The 16,925-nt window shown below is 42.8% G+C and overlaps 1 long non-coding RNA gene across 1 annotated transcript; it reads left to right on the forward strand.

The window, feature by feature from the left end:
• Positions 1–348: 348 nt before the first annotated feature.
• On the forward strand, positions 349–15,305 carry LOC119371726 (uncharacterized). The gene is made up of 3 exons (XR_005179281.2): positions 349–527; positions 10,991–11,054; positions 15,179–15,305. It is a non-coding gene; the product is annotated as an uncharacterized LOC119371726 (long non-coding RNA).
• Positions 15,306–16,925: the final 1,620 nt, after the last annotated feature.

The following is a 16,925-nucleotide window of genomic DNA, read 5'->3' on the forward strand; positions in this document are numbered from 1 at the left end:
GTCAATCCAGTAGATACAGGGAATAACTACGTGAGGGATACCTGTTTGAGCATTTCGTGTCTCGTTCTCTTCATGTCTGTATTTGCAAGCCTTACCTTTTATGATGGTTTATGTACCGGTTTTGACTGACGATCTACAACCTGAGCACCAAGCAAAAGTCTATTCACTCCAAAGTCGTCGCTGGTCTAGGCGAGCCCACAAAACTCGTGAAGAACGTGCTTTGTCGAAGAACCACGGCACTTGCAATCAAAGCATTTCTGAAACATTCTACGTGCAAAGCGTAAAAAGGGCTCAGCACCCGTGCATATAATCCACATTCACAATGAGAGGCATCACTAAAATCTGTTAATGTAAGCTTTTATTAACCACACTGCTATCATTCCTTCTTCTACAGCAACAGAGAATGTCGCTACGTGTGTGACAATGTTGTAGCAGTTGAAGGCAGACAAGAACACCTGCATCACAAGGACTTCCTACAACACCCATTAACAGCAAACATCTGCAACACGCGGCAAGAAGGCGAACAGGTAATATCGCTGCAGCCAAGATTTCAACAAGACTCATTTTTGACAGACGATACACGCGAAGTGTTTGCGTGGTTTACACGCCCTTCTATTATTGTGATGAACAAAAATTGCAGTACCGTCCCAGACATTGCAGCTTTTCTAAGATCTCATTTGGTAATGCCAAAAGGCAGAAGTGACGGACGTTTTAGCATCATCACTAAATGTCACCCTAATTACTTCACACGTAACCTTTGAAAAACAGCTACCAGTAACTTTCTCAGAGCAGGTGATGCCTGCCAATGAATCTCCTTGAATGGCATTCAACCGGTGAGCCACGGAAGAGAACTTGTCGTGTGCCCTTCGCCGTCTCTATGAACCGGCTCAAACAATGGGAGGCATGTCGGTACCATTACTCTGTTCCAACAGAGTCTGTTCCATGGCGCCATGACTTTGTTCGCAACACTTGAGCTAGCTCTGTTTCTCCTCTCAAACAATTCTCCCTTGGTGTATTTGTTCCTGACCCCCTGTCACTCTCACTTTGCTGCCCATATTTTTGGATGCGACATTACTGCATGAGTGATTTGGCAACAAGGTCACTTCGTGGCTCTTTCCTGACATGATCATTCTAACACTGATTGAGCATATGTGTAAAATGGGAGACTATCATAAAGTAACAAAAAATGTGTCACTGACAATCAAACAAGTTGCAGAGAAAAAAAAGACAATCGCGTGGTAGCCGCTGTACCAGTCACGAACTGTCAAGAGTGAATGCGCATGTGGGTCATGAGAGACCTCTTGCGACCAGTTTCATATGAGCAGGTGCTACATTTGAATGGTTTCAACTTCATGTGAATAGCGCTGACGTGCTCTTCATAGTGGGCTTGCTTTTTGAACAGCTGCGAGCAGACACTACACTTGAATGACCCTTGGCTTGTGTGCGTTAAGACGTGCTTTTTCATTCTGTAGGAATTTTGGGTGGTGTATGGGCAGCATGGGCAATATAACTGCTCGCCTGCAGCGCATTTGCGCTTGTCTGGAATGGGAACTTCTTTCTTGACCTTGCATTGTTCGCGAGTGTCCGAGACCAAAACAGGAACCATGCTAGGCTGCTTGCGACAACTGCGTCTCCTGGCTTCAATGCTGGACCCGGCCTTCGTGTTCAGAATATCTGGTAAAGAATCAGACACCGGTGATTTGCTACTTGTCACACTATTTAACACAATTTAAAGGAAAAGCTCTAACCAAAATTTATTTTAAAATGCCCGAAGTCTCAAAGTCCGACCGGCTTCTTCTTCAGGAGTGAGAATGCTTGAGATGTACAGCACTCAAGAAGTACTAGCCTTGAAACGTCGGGTATCTTTAAATAAATTTTGGTCGGAGTTTTCTCTGTCCTGTTGAATTCTGAAACTCCAACAAGGCACATATCTGCTGAATGTTTACCTTTGAACCATTCAAAACATTAAATTCTATATTCTGACGTGTTAAAACTGTATGTGATATGATCCTGAGGCACATTATAATGGGGGACTCCACAAGGTTTTTAATGTGCACATAAATTTTAGGGAAAAAAGAATTTTTGCCTTTCATATGTGGCTGGAATCAAATGCTTGGCCTCAAGCTTAGCAATGCAACACTTTCGCCGCTAAGCTTCCATGGCAGGTGTCACTCAATGTTGAGCATTCGCCACTGAATTACATCAGACAGACAACTGAGCATTGTTTGCTGCTAAATTTAAAAAAAAAAAACCTTCTCGACCAAAATTTTGAAGAGAAACTTGACAACCGCCCGGGAGCAGTACTAAGCCACTCGAGAGTACCTTCGTTGGCGAAGCTTTCTCTACAATGCAGATTTGTGAAGCTTAAATTGCTGCAAATATTTAACAAATGCAAATCTTGCATGCCAAGGACAGTTGCCTGCGATACAATTTCACGTAGGGTATCAAACTAAAATCGAACAAAAATTCCAGGGAAACAACAATTTTGCCTCGTATGAATGGGAACAGAACAAGAATGTAGCAACTTTTTTTTTGCTACAAAACAGTACTCCAACACAAGAAAAAAAAACAAGGTTTGCGGCTCACACGGCCATCAGTGAAACTTGTGAATTCAAGCATTGCTCAAACTTGGTGAACCAACGCTGCTATATCATTTATAAATGTGCATGAGCTTGCAAAAGTGTAAGCGCTGTAAGTGCAGTTTTTAATGTGTCACACTCAGAGCCAGGCACCTCAGTACTTAGTACACTTTTCAGCGGATGAAATCAGTGACTGTCCAGTGGTTACCTAGCAGTAGACCTATTATACATGTAACCACTGAAATTAAGAAAGACCTTCCAGATGGGCGGTCCCATTTAATTGCACTACAGCATGCAAAATGAAGCAAGTGCTGCAGCACATACGTGTTGCTTCTGACGTGTACTTTCACTATGCAATATTCTTACGTTATCAGCACATTTTTATGAATCTTAAACCTAGTGCCTAGTGGAAAAGGAAGGTGTTAGGGGGACAAAAAACACACTTGATAAACACAAGCAGAATAAAAGCAATCCAACCAATTGTAAGACACAAGCAAACAATTGCGAATGACAAGAACATTGTAGAAATGATGCAAACAGCTTCTCAGGCACAGTAGACATTTAGCCTATTTAGTCAGAAGGTTTCATACTTTTATAAATTGTGAAAAAAATAATAATTCCTGAATAAGTCTTCTGCTAGAGAACTTTTTGAAACACGTGATCCCTTAGTATAAAAATGTCAGTGTGCTGAGACAGCTGTAAGTTGCAGTTTATGCTAGTTTCGCAATTACGTGTTACGAAAGGCTCATCTAAACGTGGGACTATATGTTTCTCAATCAGCTTCCAGCTAAGAGTGCACTTAGCAAGTGTGACCAGAAGAATAGCACAGATATCTTTTTTTATATAGGTAAATGTACGCATGCACAGGATACACTCGAAAAATTGCATGTCACACCTCCAGCAAATGATAGTTTTGCAAAAGAAGTACTGATTGGTCATGAATGACCCTATCGAAGCAAGAGCCATGATAATTAACTCTTCGAATATATATACAATACGTTCTACACACATTGCAATCAAGATGTGGCGAAACTGCAAACTAGCACAAACAAAATTTACTTTTTGATACTCAATACTTGGTGTTTTTGGTCCAATCTTGGCCTTCAGGGCAGTTCACTTGCACAAAATTTTGTCTAACAGAAGACTGTTTGTTTAAGCACTAAAATACGATCCTTTCGTTGATGCAGCTTCTTGTGAATTTTCTGTCATGAAAAATCACAAAAGATCGGCTCTCAGGAAAGCTTAGATATGCTCATGTGAACGATCGTTTAAAGGTGTTCATCTCTGGGTCTGAGAACAGCGTCCTGAAAAAAACAGAACAAAGACGGTACATTAACTGATCACCACAAAGCAAAACGAACATCCTTTGCACAAGCAGAACATCAACTCACATTTGCTAATGATCCTTCTTATAACAATAAGTGCATCAACAACATAATTACTAAATTTGTACTGCATAAAACAACCAGCTATCAACACAGTTTTCTAAGCAATGCAACAAAGCTAAATGTAAATGTAAATCTCAAGTGTATACATCTTCTGTGGTGAGAAAACTGGACAATCACAGAATTCTGTAGAAACAGCAGACGGTTCAACAGATGAGCTATACCTATGTGCATTGAGGAATTAGTAGCAACAATTAGTTCTTTATTGATTTATTAATTCAATAGTGATGAATATGTTTGCATTAAATGGAGTGTTTACTAGTTTCACACTGGTCAAAGGGGCCGACAAGTGATTTTTCTCGACCCATTTTTTTACGACGCGACAGAAACCTCACCCTTCGCAGTGTTTGTAGCTGCAGTAGTTGATCCCAAAAGCACGTAGTTATTTTGCAAGCAGTATTTTTCGTTCTGAAAGGCTCTAAACTCGGACACACCTTTCCTCCAGCAACGCTGAGAATTGATAGCGATGCCGCCAGCCCTTCTCGAGATTTGTGAAAGCTATTGTTGTTCTGCTTTCGCAGGAGTTCCTGTCACTATGCTTAACCACCTTTATTTATAGCTTTTCAACTATTTTTGAAAATAACAAGCTGTTACAATGAGATGATGTGCCATTATACACCTTCCCTGTATCTGTACCGCGTTGTGTGCGCATGTGTCCAAGGTTGCCTGCGCCTGTGCCATGGGTGGCTTGTGCCGGTGTCGCTACTCTCTCGATGCACGAGCCAAGCCAAGTCATCGAAAACGTCACTACGCGTATGCGAGGCCGCGCCGAGTAGCAGCGCACGTCATTTCTGAGACGAAGTGTAGGTAGGAAAACTGTTGCTCCAAAATCTTAGTGACCTGGAAACTGCGTGCGCGGTTGCATGACCACGCTGAAAACTTGCTCAAGACACGCTGACAAGCATGGCATCATTACGTCACGCGAAGGCAGCGCCACTTTAATGCATACTACTAATGCAGGCCTATATGTACATTTTTATGGAGTAATACTTTTTAATATAAAGAAATGAACAATATTTCAATACTAACAAAAAATTGTTGACCGCGCACAGCAATCAATGGTCACGTGGCCGGGTTCATCGGATCGGTCATGTTTTTGCCGTCAGAGGTGCCACGGGTCATTTTTCGCGACTTTCAATTAAGAAATAAAACTATAAATCCACCTCTCATGAAAAAAACACTGTTAGTTTGAGTCAATGCAACGGACAATCTTTCCATCAGTGGAGCCATCTCATTTCATGTTCTGGGCAGTTGTCGCTCCCTTTAAGTGAGTGAGAAGATGCACACTGATTTCTGCTTATAATACACATACCTCTGTATTCGAACGTTTATTCAGGCCTCAGTACCCAGGGGTGCTGTGTAAGAGGTAAATATGTGATAATTCAAACTGAACTAACCTAGGTTTTCTATGCATATGCAAAAGCAACAGAGCATATAGATTAAAAACAATGTTTATGTTACAACAGTGGATAGCCATTAAGCCAACATATGGCAATACCAGTCAACATTCACCAATAGCAAGCCAGGACTAGCAGTCCTTTAGTTGGCGTTTGTTGACAATAGCTGACAACAGGCAACACTAGCATACATTAACCGGTGCTGCTACTACATGAATAGATACAGCATGCCAGAACACTGTTCACAATTCACTTGTCACAAATCCAGCATGGAGGGAAGAGTGGGCTTATGATGTTGCATAGCACTTGCCCTGGCATGTAATAAACAAAATATCATAACACAGTTCATCTAGGAGACCAAGCCCAAATGGAACATGTAAACGCAGAAGCAAATGTCATTTTAAAAACGTTTCAGAAGGATCATGCGCTATAGGTAACACAATAAAACACAGCAGTAAACTTCATCAAAGGGTCTGGTGAGATAGATAACACAAAGTGTGCTGCTGATTGGCACTTGGATTGTTTCTTGACTATGGCACAGTGCTAATGAATTGAGCAAATGATTACAGCTTATGAAACATCAACAAAGTAATAAGGTTTGTATCAGTATGGTAAACAGTAAAAACTTGAGATTTCCATATGATGGCCACTGCTTAGACAGTTTCCTGCAAAACAAAAAGAAACAAAGGTCAGGGGCCGCATCAGCAGCACAGTATACATTTGAAGAATCAAATTATAGAGTTTTACAAGTCAAATTGCGATATGACTATAAGGCACATAATGGAAAGGAGGGACTCCAGATTAATTGACAACAAGGTGTCTTAAAACATGCACGTAAATCTGAATACACGGGTGCTTTTGCACTTGGCTTCATTTTAAATGTGGCTACTGTGGCTGGGAATTGAAGCATTGCCTCATGCTTAGCAGCACAACGCCATGTCCACTAAGCGACCATGGCACATCATAGCGCTCAGAAATAAAAAAAAAAAACTGTTACAGTTATTAAGCATGAACAAAATGAGCCGGTTGCCATCACAGGAGGCTTACAAAACCCGAGAAAACCGAGAAACGTAAGATGAGTAGTGATGACATCCTAAGGTTCTAGCACTAGGTCGCCATGAAATCAAAGATCTTGAAAAGACATTCTTGGCCTTCTATAGTTAATGGTTTATTGGTAAAAACCTACAGTACATTTTTGAAAATGGTTGCCTTACTATTCGAATAATATTCAATTCAGTGTTATCACTATTCAAACTGCATTCGATACGGCTCCAAAATTCACTATTTGCATGCCCCTAGGAGTGATCAAGGAAGAAGACGCTGAAGCGAAGGTGTGAATAAGTGGGCTGGTGCACGACTGTGTTGGCTAGCCATCTTGACTCCAGCTGTACACAGTCGATTAATACACCATGTATAAATTTCCTACATCACTCTAATATATTAGCAGGGGTTTTCGGTACAGTGGCTGCAAAGAGAGCTCTGCAGCGGAAGTTCCATCACGTCACCACTATGACTGGCAGTGAGTCCCGTGAGTCAACTTCAACACCGTCGTCAAGACTGCTCTCATCACCAGCCGTTTTCAAAACCCCTAGGGATCCTGGGACATTCTGCAAGATTGACAGCATCAACGTTCGAGACTCGTTGGCCATGTTTGAGCATGTGTGTACATAAAACATGCAAGATCCCTTCACTGTGTTAGCCAGGGTGATGTTCTACTTCAAAGGAACAGTGAATGTGTGGTTTAAAGGGGTACTGACGTCAATTTCCAAAGTTGACATTACCCCGTCATACATATCTCCTGTATACAGAGATGAGCTAGTGTGATGCTCAGAAAATACTGATAAGACATTTTATTTTCAGATTTAAGTCAATTCAATAAAGTTTTTCCATCCATCCATTTAAGCCAATTTTCGCGTGGTAGACTTAGTGACATCGACACTAGCATGATGGCAAACTACACTGTCAACTCTGGTGACTTCATGCATCAGATAGGCTAGTTGTCATGACGTCATGTACCAAAACATGCCAAATTGCCACTTCTGTGTCATATACAGAGCTACGAAGCAGCGTGGCTATAGAGACGTCACAATATCTTGCACGAGCACATGACGAGAGGCTTATACAGTAGAACCCCGCTGTTACGTTCCCGGCTGTTACGTTTTCCCGGCTGTTACGTCGTTTTCCGCCGGTCCCGGCATAGCTCCCATAGGATACAATGTATTGGGAACCCCGCTGTTACGTCGTAACTGTCGGACCGTTCCCGTATGATACGTCGCGAAGTGCGCCCGGAGCCGACCGAGTGACTACCAAAGAGAGCGGCCATGGCGCATTTTCACGCAGCTTGGCCTCGTTTGACCGTAATATTAGCCGCATGAGAGGCGCAAGCAACAGAATCTTTCAATTGATGCAAACAAAAGCATGGCCTTCGAGATTCAAATTGCAAAGATGGCGTCTATGACGTAACTGCTCGCGAAAGCAAGGCCTTCGAGATTGGCATTTACTATTGACAAAAGCATAGCCTCTGAGATTTGCATTGCACGAACATGGCGTGTATGACGTAATTGCTTGCGAAAGCAAGGCCTTCGAGATTGGCATTCACTTCTGCCATCGCGTTGGCGTAGACTCATCATCATCGTTATTTGTCGGAGAACGGGAGGAGTTCGAGCTGGTTGGAGCTCGCATGGTCGTGCGTGCGGTTCGCGGTCGGACTCGCCGCGCCGGTCGTGATTGCGTGTGCTTAGTTCTTTCATGCCTACAGCTGTTGGTGTTAAAAAAATCACATACGTTGATTACATTTCTGTGGATAAGGCCGTCCTAAGCTCCGCGTTTCTATCCATCGACTAGATCGCGGCTGAGCGCGCCAATTTTCGTGCTGCTCGTAAGAATTGAAATAAAATTCTGTACCACTAAATATTTTGCCGTTTTTCCTGTTTTTCGGCTGTTACGTTTCCCGTCTCTTACGTTTATTTCCTACGGTCCCTTCAAAAACGTATCAGCGGGGTTCTACTGTACTAACATGTCGTGACGTCAGGGCACAGTAGGTACTAAAACTAGCTTTAAAAACACGTAATTTTTCAGGGTACAATCACACTTTACTACTACAGTTGAACCCCTTTATAAGAGACATGCACCGGGAAGCATTTCTTGTCTCTTATAAGCAGGGTACCACATAGGCATTTTCTTATCAACCACTATTTCAATGTAGGCACACTGGTGTCTCTTATACCCATTTGTCTTTTACATCAGTGTCTCTTATAAAGGGGTTCGACTGTACATTTTTTAGGCTCTTGAGGGCTTGGCCTTTCATTTTAGACACAAAAAAAATTTTCACGTCAATATCCTTTTAAAGATCACGAAGAACTAACCAGTGAGACTAATGCAAGTAAGAGTTACAAGAGTTGTCAGGAAAACCTGCCGACCACAAGAGTCCAGCAAAAAAGGAAATGGCCTCCCACGTCCAATCATCTAAACAATTACGTCCCATATATGCAGGACGTGTGGTGTCATTGCTGTAATGATGACATCCGCGTGACAGAATCTGAGAACGTTGGGCATAATCTCTTCAGCTGCAAAAGATTCTCCACCAATTAGATGTCATTCTCAAAGTGCACCAGCAACTCAAACCAAGACCAATGCCATTTGCTATGCTTCCAAATCCTACTGCAACGTTTACATGTGAAGACCACATGGCACTGCAACACCCATCACCACTAGAGCACCCGACTCAAATTATTCAGTGTGTGTTGAGTCGCTATGGTGCTCTCACGGATTTATTACTGCTCAGCTTCGATGCCAACCCTACTTCAGTTACTCTTGCCCGAACCATCGTTTACCGGGAGTTTCAAACATTGAAATTCATTCCAAGTGCTTCGTTGCCACTCTCAGACTTGATGAGCACGTTTCTTCTGTGTTGTCCTCAAGGCAACGGTTATCTCCGTGTTATAGCAGCCCATCAACCGAGTGGGGAACTGCGGATGACAAACCAATTTGGTTTATTTGATCCTGTGTTGGACGTGTTACCCGCTATGGCCATAACACCGGGCCCTTTACACCTGCCACGCCGACCAAGTCAAATTGATCTGACCCAATGTCAATTATATTTTGCCTGCTGAGTCACGTTACATCGTCAAAGTGGGATGCTGCGCTACGCAGTACGGATTTCAGGACGCAGCTATGGGCAGTCCAACGGGCCCACGACGTGGCGGACAGGTTAGGCCTATCTGTCCCGACGTGGGAGCGGCCCGCTACGTGCTAGTTCACGCCCCGACGGACCTAAATAAAGTTTTTCCATACCATACCATACCCTGCTGAGTCTAACACACCAACAATTCTGCTTGTAACATGTGGTACTCAACGCGAGTCTCGCTCGACATCACTGCATGGACACTTGTTTTACTTGCCTCAAACACGCCTCCCATCGTCCCATTCACCGCAGCCTTATCACTCCCACGGTCTTCCTGCACTCTTTTGGAAAACTAGGAAATGCAGCCTCCGGAGGTGGTGCTGCATTGACTACCACCGCACCAAATCCATTTTTTCTGTGTCCACCAGAAGGTGTAATCGATGCTCAAATCGATGGCATATTTGTCCAAGCACACGTCAACGGCGCAGTACATGTGTTAGCTCTTTCAGACGCGACCTATGAAGAACTCCCTCTAAATGCATATGCATAAAATTTGCACAACATTGTTTCAAAGCACTCGATATTCCATTGCAAGAAAAATGATGTCATGGTACGGTGAGTCATGTGTTTCATAGCAAATTATCTTAATTAGTTTGTTATTAAATATCGGTTCATCCTAAAAGTACAAAAGAAGGAGAATTGTTTGAGCGGCTGGTTGCTTTGTTAGAAACAACTAATGAAACTAACAAATAATGAAGCCAAAGGATGCATAGGGGACATTATCTGTTGTTTTTTTAACAGTAGTTTAATGATTCTGACCTAAACTGAAAGGAATTAAATTGGACGAAAAATCACCTCTTTAGTCGGCGGTATCTAAACCCAGAATCTTCGAATATCCTAAGTCAGTCATGTACTCTTCTTACATTATTAGAATCAAATCCCAGACTAGAAAACTAGCGTGATTTCTCTTTTGATTATGTTCATTTCAAGCAAAGAAAAATTGTACTTGCACGTTGAACGACTCCTCGAACATGGTAGTGCCTCAAGCAACACTAAGCTGCAAAATGAGGTTAAATGATGACATATTTAATACACACGAGGTTCAAGTCCTCAATATATCTTGCTCTTAGCCACCAATCGACACAATAAGCAAAACCAAGTTGTGTGCAGAGATGTGTACAAAATGTCTCAAAGGGTTAGCAGAGTGCTAGCCTATGTAAACATTTTAAGGAAAATGCTCACACTGGCAGCTGTGCAAGTTTTTGTGTATTGAAGATGGCAGTGCACCAAATGTTCTCAGGGTGCACACTGTGTTGGTATGGTCGGTCACGCTACTTTTGTCCTCTTCACTGCGAGCGGCCACTGCCCTCGTGACTTTAGCCTTGGGTTGTACACTTCAGCAAATCATACTGCTCTCACCGACTGTTGTGCCGGCTTCTTTCACAGGAAATGCCTGCTGTAGTGGATACTCCAGGTTAATTTTGACCACCTAAGGTTCCTTAACATGATTGTAAGTATAAGTACACAGCTGCTTTTGCCTTTCGCTCCCGTCAAATTGTAGCTATTGTGGCTAGAAATCATAGCTGCATCCTTGCCCTTAGATGCAATGATCGCCTCAGCCAGATGCCAAATGAAATGTACTTAGTGCTTTGCCAATGTCAGCATGTCATACTGCCCCCGTGAGATTTACAAGGTGCCCGTCACCTTCTCTCATACTCCTTCAATAATTCTGCATAATGAACATGGAGAGGAGCACAACACAGGTGCAAGCCGCATCGCCAGTGCACTGTACGAGATAAGCACACAACCAGGACCATTGCACTCTTCCTTGTTTATTTACACTGTTTATCTACAACCACTCATCAGGTCCACCCAATAAACATGCTCCCGATTGGTGGAGCTGTTGTGTCCCAAGAACGTTGCGTCTTTCCTTCTTAAAGGGACTGACAACCAATTTTTAGGTCACCTGTTTTCTTTAGCGCATTGGAAAGCTAACTGGTCACAGTGTCTAGCCACTGAACGGTAACGTGGAAAACACTGTGAAACATTTTTAATAACAATTTTTCTATCTGCGGCGAATATGAAGTCTTATACACACTTGACAACACATGCTGCAAACAGTGAGAGCGAGAGCTGTTCATGTACGAGCGCGGCGGTTTACTGTGCATGCGAGCACTCCGCACGCATGCTCCGCGGCTCTACATGGGCCACTGGCAGCCGCGAAGGCAGCGCCGCTTCTCACCGTGCAACTCCTTTTACCTCGTAGGCAACACAGAACAGAGCAGGAATAGATAATAATATACATACTCTAACTCTAAGGACCAATTATGGCGCGCATGACAGCATCAGACTATGTACAGCAAAGTGACAGACTTCATAATCCTGCTACAAGGCTCTTCTGCTAGGCTGCGCAACATACCGGTTTTTGTTACTTTTAAGCACGAATTAAAAAATATAAACCCTACTCACAACGCAAAAAGGACGCTAAAAATCTGTCACTATAGTTCACGGTATTTTCATTTCTACCAGGATCTAATCACACGTTCTGTCCAGTTATCGGTCCCTTTAATCGTTGCATACTGCGTTATGGCCCTCCACGCGAGCTCATGGGCATCCGTGGCCACACCTTCATTTGATGTACTTGAATCACTTCATCAGTGCCATATAGCTCATAATGCAAGCAAAGCATACCATCCTCAGATTTAGGATCTTGCGAGTGGTTTAATTGGACTCTAGGAGACATGCTTGTGATGCATGTTGCATCTGTCCAGACACAATGGGACCTTGATCTCTGATTTGCGACTTACACGGTGTAGCACTGCTATGCAACTTACAACTGTTTTTTCACCGTTCTTTCTACTGCATGGTCATCAGCTGCCTCACACTATTGACGTTTTACTGCCCTACGACCCCGATGCCTGTGAGGGTATGGCCGTTTTGGAAGCCGCCCCTTAGGCATAGCAACGATGCAAGCTAGGCAGTACGAAAAAAGAATTGTTCGAGGGGCTTGCTTCTTCATTAGACACAACCAATGAAACGAACAGATAATTAAGCCAAGAAAAGCATAGGGAACATTATCCTTTTTTTTAGCTGAAGTGTAATGATTACGACCTAAATCGAAAGGAATTAAAGTGGACGAAAAAGCGCCCTTTCTGTCAATGGGATCAGAACCCACAAAGCTTCAAGGTAGAGCATCAGGCACGTAATTCAAAGGTTGTGGGTTTGGGTCCCACAAACAGGAAGGGCACTCTTTCATCCCCTTTAATCCCTTTCAATTTAAGTCGTAATCATTACACTACAGTTAAAAAACAACAAGTAACGACCCTTATGCCTTCCTTAGCTAAATGTCTCTTGGTTTCATGTTTGTAAGCTAGCCAGATGCTTTTCACGGTCAGCCAGCCAACCTCCCACAGCTTAGCTACATTCACTCTCGGAACATTCATAAAGTTGTATATACCACCACACGCTCCTGGGTTACCTCCAAAGCTGCTCTCAAATTTATGATTGCCTCTTCTATGTGGTTGAGCGCACTTTGCCCGTTAACTGCGTCATCGAGCCCCTCACGCCGCCTGTTGATCTGTGCCACCACGGACGCAATATCGTGCATGTAGACCACCTGGAGCCATATTTCGACCCCCCCGTGTCTACATCTTAGATCACCAGAATGGCTGCAGCCTTTTTGCACGGGGCAATTACAATGAAGAAGATGAAGAACACAACACAAGTGCAAGCAGTATCATCAGTGCAAGGCATCAGATCACATTAGGCCATATCTGACAAAATGCAACCCATCTAAATATTCATTTTTTCCATGGGCAATTAAAATCTGGTAGACATTGACAAATGAAGTTGTTAACTTCCATTTTGTGAACAGCTTTATCAGTTTTTCTTAACACTCTCGTATCCAGGTTCATAGGTCGGCAAACTCACTCATGAGTCGACTCACTCAGACTCACTCAGACTCATATCGAGACGTGAGTCTGAGTCTGAGTGAGTCCGAGTGAGTAAAGTTTTTGTGAGTGTGAGTCCGAGTGAGTTCGGTTGGGAAAAATTTTCGTGAGTCTGAGTCCGAGTGAGTCCGGTTGAGGAAAAGTTTGGTGAGTCTGAGTCCGAGTGAGCCCTAAGGGCAAAATATATTGCATGAGTGAGTCTGAGTGAGCTCCACAATTTTTGCCGACCTATGGTCCTATCTACTCAACTTTAGCGTGACTATCAGCCCTATGTCAGCTCACGTTTATACTCCCGTATACTCCCGCATACTTCTACGCGCTACCATTCATACGTCAGCTCAATATTTATTTATCAGAGGCCTGATTTGAGGAGGGAGAGGGGGAGGAGGTGCCTTGACCTCCCCTCGCAAACTTTTTCACGGGAATTACTGATAAAAATACCTCGTGTGAGTCATGACTTTCAATAAAAAGGTCCTTATTGAACTGCAAATTCAGATAACTCGTATTTGAAGGTACGAGATCAAAAGGTGCTAAGTAGCGCACCGATTATGCGAGATATTGGCGTTAAAGAGCATTGACATTACGGTAGAAAAAGGATAATTTAATGCTAACGGACTCACGAGTCGACTCACTCAGACTCACTCAGACTCAGATCGAGCCGTGAGTCTGAGTCTGAGTGAGTTCGAGTAAATAAAATATTGGTGAGTCTGAGTCCGAGTGAGTCTGGTTGAGAAAAATTATAGTGAGTCTGAGTCCGAGTGAGTCCGGATGAGGAAAAGTTTGGTGAGTCTGAGTCCGAGTGAGCCCTGACGGTAAGATATGTTTCGCGAGTGAATCTGAGTGAGCTCCGCATTTTTCGCCGACCTATGTCCAGGTTACCAATGCCTGTTCTTGCGGTTTCTGGATAGATATAAACTGTCAATCACCTGTGGCGCATACCTGTACACCGCGGCCCGTGGTAAACGGGTATGTGCCTCACGTGTCTGAATGAAAGGATTTGACGACGTGTGCGACAGGATTTTTCACATTATTCATGTCATGACCAGACAGTCATGTTCGTCAAACTCTCACCCTCCCATGCCAATTTTGGTCTACACCAAGTTAAGGAGGCGATCACGAGAGTACCCAGACGTAGGCAGCTAGATAGACAGATAGATACGTAGATAGAAACGCTCAAAGTGCCTGGGGTTTGCTAAGAAATGCTTCGCATTTAAAAATAATTAAGATAAGCCCTCGACCAGGACCATTGTTCTCCATCTGTGAACCTTATTTATCTACAGCCTATCATCAGGCACATCCAATTAGCATCCTTTGAATGTACTGCTAAGGGTACCGGAATGCAAATGTTTCGGACTCCTTTTTCACTCACAACTTCTTTTGGAGCAAACATATAGAAGTAATGTGAAATAAATCATTAAAGAAAATTGGCTATCTTCAATGAACTGCAGACCAAACTGCTGACTTATAAAACACTAATACGGTCAATTTTCGAATACGTGTCTACAGTAAGCAACCCTTTTCTGAAAAATTATATTCACAAGATTGAGTCTGTGCAGAATAAAGCCATTCATATAATATCCCCTTCAGCAGCGGTGTGTACCATTGTACACATCAACTACGGAGGTGCGTCACACACTGCGTGTTTCTTCAAATGGCTTCAAACGCAGTTTGCGCATTTGTGCAGACTTCCTGAGTGGACAGCTAGTGGTCATCCAACTTCGTTGTGCTATGTGTTGCTGCAGAGGATCACTTTGCTGGAGACACTACCATGTTCGACGATGACATGCCGTGTTCCAGGACCAATTTCAAGAATATTAGAATGTCAAGAATCAGAATGTTTGGAAGTTTTTTCGGGAGTGCCCCAAGGGTCTGTGTTAGGTCCTATCTTATTCTTAATACACGTGAATGACATGCACCTTGAAGTTGAACCAGACGTCACACTAAGACTATTTGCAGATGACTGCGTCATATACAAAACAATACGAACAGAGGCAGATCAAGTTAAATTAAACTTATCTTTGCTCAGTATTGCCAAGTGGTGCAAAAAATGGGGAATGCAAATAAACGTAACTAAGAGAGCGTGCATGTCAATAACACGAAAGAAAAAGGCACTACTGTTCACTTACAACCTTATGGGATCAAATGTTGCACGGACAGAATCGTACAAATATTTAGGGGTGACGCTAACGAGTACATTGAAATGGGACTCGCACATTAGTAATACAGGTCAAAAAGCGTTCAAACAAGTGGGGTTTCTGCGCAGGAAACTTGAAACAGCACCCCCGAATGTTAAACTATCATGCTATGAATCTCTGGTATGCCCCATTCTCGAATACGGCAGTGTAGTATGGGATCCCTACCAAGTGTACCTTATCAACAAGCTAGAGGCAATTCAAAACAAGGCGCTTCGTTTTATTTATTCCAGATACTCTAGGAATGACAGTGTGACGCTGCTGCGCAATCGCGCTACGATACAGACACTTGAAACCCGCCGGCGCGTTGCCTCTTTGAAATTGATGTATTTGTTATATCACGATAAGCTTGCTGTTAATAAGAACGACTACCTCAAAGAACCCTATCAGCGCTCTTCCAGGCTAAATCATACAAAGTGTATCAGACCATATATAACACGCTGTGATATTTACAAGTGTTCTTTCTTCCCGTCTACCATAGAAAAATGGAACGCTCTGCCACATGCTTGCATGAATGTTGAATCTTTGGAGGCGTTCACCGCTAAAATCGAGCAATTTCTTTTTGTGTAACCCCTTGAAATTGCAAAATTTCTACATTTCTAAATTCACTCTTACACTGTAAGAATAGTGTGTGCATAGTGTGCACCGAGTTATGTAAAAATGAATCTCTGTTGTTTTTTTCGAACTATGTGGACAACGTTGTCGCATAAAACACTGTGCCGAAGTGTGATAACTGTTCTTTTGTTATTCTGTTGCGAAAATTGACCTATGTATTCATTGTTCACTCCTGTATGGGCCTGTTTAGGCTCACAGTATCCAATAAATTTTAAAAAAAAAACAAAAAAAAATTCCTTGCTCGAAACAAGTACAACCAAATAAAAACTGGGCATACATTTTGGCCTAATATTTCTTGTTCTTTTTATGCAACAATTGAAGCTGACTGATTGCAGAATAATTAGATGTTCAATTACACGCTAATTAACATTAATTCTGAAACTTTCACAAAACAACACATTTCTTCATTTTCTTTCTTGGAATGTAATATTGGGTGCATTATCGCTATATATGCCACTTTGACGCATTTGCAGACAGTGCATCATAATTCGTGCCTGAAGGGGATATACTGTAGGTATGACACATTTTTCACGTTCCTATAGTCTCTCAGGTCTTAACCTTACCCCTTTGTCAACATGCTGCCACACTAACTCACCATGCCTTATTTGTTTAACCCTTCGTGAA

Source organism: Rhipicephalus sanguineus, chromosome 10 (assembly GCF_013339695.2).
Source record: "Rhipicephalus sanguineus isolate Rsan-2018 chromosome 10, BIME_Rsan_1.4, whole genome shotgun sequence".
Taxonomy (NCBI): Eukaryota; Metazoa; Arthropoda; class Arachnida; order Ixodida; family Ixodidae; genus Rhipicephalus; species Rhipicephalus sanguineus.